Consider the following 11,210-nt stretch of genomic DNA (forward strand, 5'->3'; position numbering starts at 1 on the left):
ATTACTTTCAAAAAAACCCCACTTAAATGAAGGGAATTATAAAGTCATTTTTACAGTAGTCTGTGGATAATAAATTGTCAAGTCTTAAATATCAGCAGATTCTTTTATCTGAGTTTATCTTGTCGGGATGGATCAGAATGCTGTAATCAATCACTCAGCTTAACCATAAAATGGCTTCATCATACATGTGTATTCTCTTCAAAATCAAGTTGTAACATTTGCACATAATAACTTACTGGGTTGCAAGGTTAGTCCAAGCCTGTGTTCAATATTATCTGACATTTTATTGGCTGCTACACAAACTTTTGCCTAATACAGTAATTTTACTTAGAAAAGTTAATTGAAAGGTTGTCTGTAATAAAGCTTTTTTTTTTTTTTTTTTTTTAAGGTAGGAAGAGTAAGGTAAAAGTATTTGATGCACAGGAGGAAGTGGGGAGATAGCCAAATGTGGGAGAGAATGAAGGAGAAAAAGGAAACGCTCATTCTAATGGGAAATGGAGTTGGAAGAGGAAGTTTCATAAAGAGAATTCATTCCCTAAGGAAGCTTAGTCTGCATTGGGTACCTAGATCAGCACAACTTCCTAGGTGAAAAGTATAAATCACACATGTGATGGATGATATTTATTTAGAATGAGGCTTGTTAAAGAGGTGCTTAGTAGGAAATAAGCATCTTTTCTTCTTTCAAGGAATGAGGTCTTGATGCAGGAATTTAAAGAGTATAGAAGGGAAGGCAGGAAGTCTTGGACTGGTAGGGGAAAACCTCAGCAGAGTGGAAAAAAGGGCCATCCTCAATTTGTGAGTGTCTGGGTTTTGTCAGAGGGGTATGAAAGCTACAGAGAGGCCTCCACAGGAAGTTTCAGGCAGGGGATGGATCTAGTTTACATGTGGATTTATAGTGACCTGTTCCATTTCAAAGGAATGAGGTTTTCCAAAAAGTAAAATAAAAGTCTTAGTCTGCCTGGAGCTGCTTAAAAATCTAATTGATATGTTGGCTGATGGACATGCAAGAGGGGACAATCTAAACAGAAAAATAATAACTACTAAAAACCATGTTTCCTCATGTAGGTGTATTTTTTTTTTCTTCGCATGTCTTAGAGGTCTACCACTCTGTTGAAGAAACCTTTATAAAGCCTTATTTTTAGAAAGCTTTTCCTATCTATTCTCAGTTACACATCTAGCATAGAAGGGAGCCACACTCGCTTCCCAGTTCTGAAAAAAAAACACCATTGTTTGAAACTACCTCGTATTTGACATTGAATGTATATGCTAATACATGTATATGCTAGTAAAATATTGTGAAAAACAAAGTAAAGAATGAATAAGCATGGAAAGCTGGGTCCCTGTACCTCAGGTGGCCCCTAAATTTGTGTTTAGGCAGCTAACATAGAAGAGCAATGCATTAAAAAAAAAAAAAAAAAAAAAAAATTTAACCTCTAGAAGTGTTGCATCCTCATTATTGCTCATTGAAAACTCCCTAAGGAATATTATTCCCTCATGAGGTGAGGATTCATAGAAATACAAATGTTTTATGACAGCTGTTAAATGTTGACATAGTTGTGTTGGAATTTATGACTGGGTTCCACTAAAAAAGTTGTCTTCTCTTTGGTCAGTGCCTCTCTCCATTTTCTCCGTTAGTTGGCTATGGGGATTGCAGGGATACCACTGTGCCTCTTTACGTGGAATCAGGGATGAAAGCTTGGAAGCTATCGGCGCTTCAGTTCCTAAACACCTTGGCCCCTCCTCATCTTGCCACTCATCAAAGTGGCTTCCCATTTTAATGTGTAGGATAAGAGAAACAGAAAACTCGTGGAACCTCTGTACAGCCACCCTCCCAAGAGCTTCTAGTATTCATGCCTTCAGGATGGCTCCTCTGGTGGGTTTCCCGAGGACCATGACACTTTTTCTTTTACACAAAGAATTTGAAATGTGAGATTCTCCTTCAGTTCATAACAAAGTCAGCTATTCTGAAATATCAAAGCCCTTTGTGAATTAGAATGACCTTTCCCTGGTTAGCTCCTGCCCTTTAGCAATGGGTGTTGCTGGTTGCTCGAAATTCACATACATGGCCACATTTTGCAAAAAGGCTATGAGAGGGCAAACTTTCTCCAAAAGGTCTTTAACTTAAAAAAGTCAACCCCAGGCATGAAAAAAAGAGAACAAGTTCTGCAGGCTATTCACCTCTTGGCCTCTTTACTGAAATTGCCAACAAGGAGAGGAGCTGTGATGAAGACTATTCATTTATCTGTGAAAATAATGTTGAATATCTGTCACTGCTTTGGGAAATGATTGACCTGATAATGATAGGTTTTATATCAGCAGGTCCTCGAGTGCCATTCTCAAAGTCACTATATGAGGTTTGAAAACTGACTTCTTAATGGAAGAATGGAATGGAAAGGAATTTCATTGCAGATGAATTTTCTGATGCAAGTGCATTGTCTTTCCTCTACTCAGACTGATGCCCGTGTGCTAAGTATATTGCCAAGAGCAAAACTTAAGGGAATTATAGTGCTATGACATTACATTGAGCCATATACCTTTCATGTCATGCAATAATTTACTCTTAAACTTTCTCTTACAATGGTGAATGTGGTTCTCACTGAAGAAAAACATACTTACAAGGGAGTTATATTTAAACTTATGAGTATATAGCTTGGCCTTAAGAAAAAAAAAAATCTTAATTTGCCTCTTGTTTTCAAGTTTCATTACGGTCAAAGTTTCCTTCCAGAGAAGCTTTTCACAAAGGTCAATAGAAATTATTGGAGATTAAGGATGGAATTTTCAAAAGTGATTACTGCTGGCCTAAGCCTGATCTCACTGGCTTCAATGAACTACTGTTGACTTTAGTGTGAATAGAGCTAGTCAAATGTCAAGAGCTTTTTGGAAATCTAGTATGAGTGATGTGGTTATTCAGCTGACAGTGAGACAAGAATAGTGTACAGGACCCTCAAAGTAGGTTATTTCCCTCTCCTGTCCTCCTTCTTTTCTATGAAGTGTGGATATTCATTTCTTGGAAACATATAAATGCAATCATACCAAACAAATAAGCAAATATAGAAAGAGGTAAAAACCAAAATGGATGAAATTGAATGGCCAGGAAAAAAGGGGTTAACAAAGATAAATATAGATTAAAGTAAACAAATACAAATCCAATGAGATATTGCCTTGGAAAATTGCTACCTAATTTATTTCCTCATTAGCATTTTTGAAACTTAACTAGGCCCAATTTCATAGTAAACAAGAAAAATGAATTGCAGATCCCAACTCTGTTTATGTTCAATTTCTATGCTGTTTTGTTCCCCCTGAATTAAAGAAAAAAAATCTATCTTGTTTGTACTTGAATTAATATTATAATCAATGTAACTTTCCATTGTGTTTGCAGTTTGTCACTATTATTTATTAGATACAGTACGATAACACCTAAAGAACAATGAAGAGAAGTATTCCATTATGATAGGCAAGACTGAGACACTCCCCATTCCCAGTTTTGCCTATTTAAATAGTTCATTTTTAATGAGGAAAGCAGGCAATAGATTTAGGGGGCAGAGAAGAAGAATACATATAACACAAAAGTTAAGAAATCAATCTCATGATTTGTAGACATCAAACTGTTCTTAAATTTTTGGCAACTTTGAGGGCTAGCTGCAGTTTTTCAACAATTTTCTAAGGAAATTCAATGCTTATCATCACAAAACATAAGTGTCAGATTTTCAATCTCCGTTTCAGTATTTTTTGAATCCATTAGCCAATTTCAACCAATTTTGCCAGAGGGATAGAAGTAACAAAAAATGTTAAGTTTCTACACATTTAAAGAAATTGTTGGCCCAAATACAAGAAGGAGGCACGGCAAGTGAAAACTTAGTAACACCACCTCTCATTAAACACCAGGCAATCCACACCAGGCAAGACATAGGGTAGCAGCCTTTATCAGAACTACTCCTCTTGAAACACCTTTAGTTGACCAATGCATTTATTCAATGATGGTAATTAAACAAATACAAACCTTTTCAGTCAATGACTTTATCACATACCACATATTGCATTGAGATTTAATAGAAATGAAGGTGGGACTTACCCATGGACAGGTAGATACCTCCATCTCTGTAGGTCATAGGACCTCACTCCACTGTCAGTGTGCAGATATAGGCACCTATAGTATGACAAAGCAACCACATCCTCAGCATACTGCTCTCCATTGACTCTACAGCCTGTTCAGATGAGTAGTTCAGATGGAGAAGCTCATATTGCAGACATCAGAAGTTCAGTGAAATAAATCCCACTTGCCTATTCTTTTTTGCCCTATAAAGCAGGGCTAGTATATGAACTTAGCGTGACTGGTTATACTAATATGTGGTGTTGTACAAAAAAACAGGTATTATTTAGTTTTAACAAGTATGCATTATGTTGGCAGTATGAGCAGTTGTCTTTGTATAATGAGCCAGGTAGAGGAATGGCTGCATCTTTATGTAGCAGGAACTCCCTGTACGAGAGAACCAGCTCAGCAATCCGAACTGGAAAAGACAGGCTGGGCGTTGTACATATCCCAAATCTGTTTTGTTCCAGCATCAGCCATATACATTTTTCATTTAGCTGGATACTTCACTTATGGGTTATAGGGTACAAACTGAAGTTTGTGTAATACAGATGATCCTACAACAGTTGGACCTTATGTTCTAGTTAGGACAGCATGTAAGATCCTGTTCTTAAACAGGTGCTTGAGTCTATTACATTTACTTGTGTTGTGGCTTTAGGTCACAGTCCTGCATAGGTGAGTACATATGTATAGATGTAAATTAGTAAATTACCTCATATTGCCCGATTAAATCAGCTACATCAACTCCTGATGCACAAACTCAAGCACCTATCTAGTCTTTTCAGTATCATGGATCCATGAGATTCACCCCAGCTATGCTGCAAATAATTCTCAATAGTTAACTGTTTTTCTCTGACAGCTGCGTATGTTGTCTAGGATAACTGCGCTGCTAGCACGGGTGCCTTAGTGCCTAAGACATGACAGCATGACACTGTTCTAGAGAGAAGGTTACATGTGAAATCAGTGTAGACTTCTGTGTATGTTTTGTTTGTTTGTTTGTTTTAGTCTAACATACATCCCCTCCCCCACAGCTAGTCTGTTTCTCCTGCCATGGTATATTTTTTCACCAATCAAATCCACTAGACCAAACTTAATATAAGCACTGCAAAAATATGTTTCATTTTTTAAAAAATCAAAATAGGTTCATAAACTTTTTGCTGAACTGTTGCACATTAAATGTAAAGTGATTCATTTCCATAACAATGACTTTTACTAAATATAAATGGAATTCTGTTCCAGAGATTTCAAACCAAATGTGTTTGGATTTTTTTTTTTTCTCATAACACAAACATTTATTCTCCCAAATATAGCAAGTCTGCTTACAAGCACTCATCTCCTATATGTTTCACTTAGACTGGCATTAGCCTGTCTAGAGGCTGTCATCCAAACATGTTAAAGCACGTTAAAAAAATCAGGTAATCACTTATAATTGCTACTGCTGACTGGCTATGGATTTTGTACAATTAATTTTGTTCCTCCTTACCAACCTCACCTCTTTATTAGGACACTTCTGTTACATATTCTCTTTCAGGCTGCAAATTCTGTGGAATAGAAATTGTACCATTTGACTTATTTTTACAGCATCTAACATAATGTGATTCTAAATATGTTTGTATATAATCAGTGCTATATCAGCGTTAATAATAAAAAAAATCCCTGTGAGATTATTATCCACTACTCAGGTAAAGAAACACTGAAATAAGTAAGTAGGCAACTACCCAAGGATCCTCTACAAATCAAGGCCAGAAACAACCTTCCAAACCAAAGTAGATTAAGATTCACTTTCAAGGCATGACAGAAGGATGTGTTTCTTTAAAAACACTATTAAAAGGTTGACATCATCCCACGTATGCAACCAAGGGTGGGTTTCATAGCAGATCACTTCAGTTGCCTTAAAAGTTAGGCGTGTAATTTTCCTTTACAGCAAAGAGTGAGCGATACACACCTCCCAAAGGCAATTCCTCCCAGCTCTCTCTCCTTGCTGACTCCAGAGGGAACCAAGACAGCTCAGAAATTTCTGGACATTTAGGGCTCAGCTCAGTTATGCTCACTGAGAACTGGCTATCCAAGGCATCCACACTGGGCTGACAGATAGGATACAGGACTTCCAAGTGCCTTCTGTCCTGCGATATGAGCTTAAAGCTTAGGATCCTTTTCCAGGTACAGCCAATGTATTCCGGAGAATAATCAAGCTCTGCCTGAAGTAGGCACAGCATTTGATCAGAGGAATCCCTCTGTGGAGTCCCATAATCTTAGCAACTAGAGCTCAGAAAACCAGCTTGTATGTAGACACTTACGCTGCAGATGATAACTAAAATTAGGTGAAATGAATCCCGAATTCATAACTTTTAAATATCTATAGTTACATTAAGTGCAAATAACCCACTGAGCTGGGATCTGCAATAATTTCTGATCAAAGATTCCAGAGTTGGGCTGGAAGATGATGGCTGCTGAAGTTCAAGAACAGGCTATAAGAGGAGATTGGGGACCTCACACAGGACTTAAAATGGTACAAGCAAACATTTCCAATAAATGTGTTTCAAATCCATGTGGAGGAAGGTATTTGGGGAGTATAAAAACTTTATGCTAGCACCAGGATTATGCAAACAGGACTGGTTGATATTTTGCATATTTTCAGCTTTTTTGAGAACTATGTATCAGATTTCCACCCTTGAAAATGCTTTTACTAATTGTAGAAAGGAACTCTTTGTACTTAAAAATCAGATATGTTCCTTGCTCCAGAGAGCATAAGGCAGAGACGTGGATCAAGAAATACTTAAAGAGATTATTTTTAAAGAAGACTGAGAAAGACTGTCAGGCTGACAGGCCCTTGCATGTGTTCCATCCATATGGAATAAAGTATTGAGCAGCAAAAAATATAATACACATACATGAGAAAAAAAACCATATACATAATAAAAAGACATAATGAGGAGCATTAGAAAGAGCCATGGTGCCATTCAGAACGCTAGTCTGATGCAGTCAAATAAAAAGGAAAGGAAGATCGCATTTGGATGTGCCTCAAGGAAGAAAGATTTTGCTTTAAGCTAGTTGCCTGTCAGCAAAAATATTTTTTTCAGTTAAAACTGGCTGAAAATTGAGTAAACTGTTCACAAGCAATTTAAAATGTTGGGGTTTTTTTGTTTTCTATTTTTTCTCCTTAAGCATAATTAAGGTAAAAATGTTGAGTGTACATTTGCAGGTAATGGGTTTCAGCAAATTAAAACAAACAAACAAACAAACAAAAACATAGACATTGCTGGAAAAAAAAAAAAAAAAAATTGGAGGTCATTTTCACCCCAAAACATTTGTGTTGTTTTTTTTTTTTTTTCCCAAATAAAACTTGTCTGGAATTGATAATCACAAGAAATGGTGACTACCTGTAAATGACCTAGATTTGTGATTTCAACACAAACAATGAGAACTCCTGACTTCCTCCTGTGTTATTCACTCTGACCGTGTATACCTTGAAAAGAAACAATCACTTTCAAGAAAGCCATAAAAGCTACAGGTCTAGTTTTCTTACTTATGTAAATCACTGTGACTTTTACTGACTTTAGTGGAATTATGACGATCAACATCAGCTGAAGATTTGGCTAAACTGAATCTACAGTTTATCTGCTTGGTAATCCAAAGATGTGACTGCTTTTCTGTGCGTGTAAAGTCAAATAGCTTTGTGCTAAAAAGGATCACTAGAGGCTCTGAAACCTAGTCCAAACCTGGATAACTAAATATTTGAATGGTTAGTCTACTGGAGATGTCTGCTACTGTTTTTCAGTGTCAGTAGTTGCCTATAACTGCAAAACTAATGCCACACCTTGGGGTTACAGGGAAAATATACACCTATAGGTGAACTTCTACAGATATTTCCAAGATGCAGAGAGTAGGAAACTGCACTACACGCAATAACTACTACACTTGGCCCCATGTACTGCTGTGACTGCTGCTATACATATTAAAAAAAGGCGAATGAGAAATGAGATGAAGTCATAAGAACAGATGTAACCAAAAAAAGAGACATTTCACAAGTCTTAATTACAGTTAAAAATATTTCTATCGTCCCCGAGTGAAGAATTTCTGCATCACTAAGATATAATTTTAGTCATCTTATACCTACACTAACAGAACAGCAGTTCCTGACTATCTAAAGGTAGCAGAAGCCATGTTTTCCTAATCCTGGGGTTGTTTTTTCCCCCAGCAAATACAGCAGAAATAATAACAAAGCAGTCTCATTCCACCCCTACAACTTAGCAGCAAATATAAATCCATCAGGGTGACAATAGGATTAAACTGTGGGCACTGTTTGCTTGTTAGTCTTCTCCCTTAAATAACTTCCATGTGAGATGGGAAATTAATGTTTCAATAAGTTGGTTCCTGTTGTGGGCCCAACAATAGAACCGTCAATCCTCTTACCGTGGAGCATTACTTTTGCCTGTGTGTCAGCTGGCTAAACTGTTCAGTCACCTTTTGTCTCCATAGGAGTACAACGTGCTTGTTGATTTGCCAAGTCCCAAATCCTATATTTAATACAATGCCTTGATGTCATGTGAAAAATAAAAAGTATGACTCTCCCTGAATACCATTAAGAAAATTGAAGGGGAGGGGGGACAAATAGGGGCTGGAGGTAATATACAGAGATTTCCACGTCCAAATACCAGACAAAAACCCAAGCTGTGTGTTTAGGAGGAAGGAGGCATGAACAAAAGGTAATGTATTAATTGCACCATCTCAGAAGTAGGTTTTAAGTTATCATGGCTCACCTTCTTCCACTGCTTTTTCCTTGTTTTAACGTAAGGCCATCTATTTGCTGCTGAGCTACATCAGCTCTGACGGTCAGTGGAGAAAGAGGACAGAGCCAAGACTATATCTGCTCCTAACTAAACATATATTCCTATACCTAAACCCAACTGTATTGGGTTTTACATGTTCCTAGCTATTGAATCCAAGCCTGAGCACATCCAACAGATTTAAGTCTATGACCAGGGACTGACTATCCTAAATCTTCATGAAGCAAAGGGCCATACTGAGAGAGTAGTCTAGAGTCTTCACTGTGACTTTGCCGGTCTTCACCTGACTGGCCAAAACAGTGGTAGTTGTGGAGTTCACATGGGCTCCACATGCCTACCAGATCTGATGGATGCATGTGTGGTAACTGAAGCTTGTTTACTGTAGCTTCATTTCTGCTAGTGTGACCAGAGGAGACTGGAGCGTCAGATCTGAAGGTCATCAACTGCTTTTTGGAGACATCTCTTTTTCTCTCCATTGACAACGGAAGTCCACAGTAACTGCACCCTAATTTAGATACCTTAAATTGAGCAGAGCCAGAGTCACTGCCATTTAAAGCTCTTCAAAGCAATGCTGTCAGAATGCCTGTCTGGTGATGAAAATGACATCTTTCAAGATGCCTAAAAATGTATTGTTTTCAAGCAAGTTTCATGTGAGGAGGAAAACAAATGAAACACAATGATGACAAAGTATTCTGTCACAATACTTTCCACATAGGATACTTCTTTTAAAATTTCAAAATAGCCTAAAAAATCATTGGTTTAGTGCATTAAAAAAGTCATATATAGTTTTACTCTGAAGTGCTCTGAATTTATCACAGCAAAATATTTGGACTGACCTTCACCTCCCTCAATTTTTTTTTCCTCCAGGGAATTTCACTTTGCAGCAAGAGGTTTATTTGTTTGTTCTCAGGTTTTGTTTGTATTTTATGAACAGACAAAGAAAAATCACAGTTTTAGACTTTCCTATCACACAGGAAGATCTGTGTGTCCTTTCTCCCTGGGTCTATCACCATCTCACAGCTTTTCTGTAAGAAATGAATATGGTGCCCTCAGTTTCACTCCCATGGGGCAAAAGTAATGCTCAGAACTGTCCCAGCATGCAACAACGAGGAAAGATGGCATTTTCAGTTGTGTAATTGTGGGGTTTACCTGTGTTCCAATAAACTCCTTGAAATCCCCCTACCCAGAACTGGGCTCCATGGGTATGTTACTGCTCACACAGGTTACAAAAATCCCCCTGAATTTACAGTCTAGATGGCAAAAAGAAAAGAGCAGGGCAGATGGGCAAGGCAGGAGCAAAGGTAAGAGAGAAAAAGGTCACACTTCAGCTGGAAAACGGTGAGCTTTTATTGATGATTGCATGACCAGTAGAGTTACAGATACCGTGTCCTCATCTGAGGCCATCACTTCAAGTTAGAGCTCATGGGACAGGAGGGAATCTTGGGCTGTCACTGCCCCATGCTAGAGATAAATACATGAGTTCAATTACCAGGGCTGTCAATCTGCTGCATCTCATCAACACTAAATTTATTTTAAAGAGGGAGAAAAAAAATTGCATGTAATTTACTATACAGAGGGGGTGAGGAATGCAAGCAGCATGAATCTCAGCCCAAAGCACAGGAGATAATTTCCAATGTGAATAAACAGAAGGTTTCTGGAGCGGAGGTGCATTCTCAAAGTGACTTTATAAAAGCTTTCTCCTCACTCCAGCCTTCTCCCCCGCTCAGCAGCCTCCTTGAGATCTCATGTATCATTGTTTTGTGCACACCACTTTCCATGAGATGAGTTTAATAGCATTATAAAAGTCACATTGTGCACAATTTGGGAACTTCAGCGCCTCGGTAACTGCTCTGATGCATACACACTGGCAAAGTTTTCAAAGCAGAAATGTTGAAGGCACTTCAAGGCACAAAAACATCCTTGGGTAAATTACTTCCTATTAGTATGTCACATATATCTTATATATGACTCCGGTTTCATGAAGTGACAGCCGCGTTTGACAATAAAACTTTGCACTCTTTTTTATTTATATTTTTCCTGATTTTTTTTATTTCTTCCAAGTATATAATGTCTGATGCTAAACCACTCATCTTCCTGCTACCACTGAGACCAGTGATCCCTACTTTGCTTACCAATAAGCTAGAGCATTTCCACCCCACACCGCTGCCTGAAATATTAAGCAATTCTAATCACTGCTGGTTATCTCAGGCAGCAGAAGGAAGCATGGATAGTTTTAAAAGGTGGGTAGGTTGTAGAGTCCTGTGACCCACTTAACATTAAAGTGGAAGAACATGAAAGTAAAGCTGAGTATGTAAAAAAGAGGTGTTTCCTTG

The sequence above is a fragment of the Aptenodytes patagonicus genome, chromosome Z, assembly GCF_965638725.1.
Source record: "Aptenodytes patagonicus chromosome Z, bAptPat1.pri.cur, whole genome shotgun sequence".
NCBI lineage: Eukaryota > Metazoa > Chordata > Aves > Sphenisciformes > Spheniscidae > Aptenodytes > Aptenodytes patagonicus.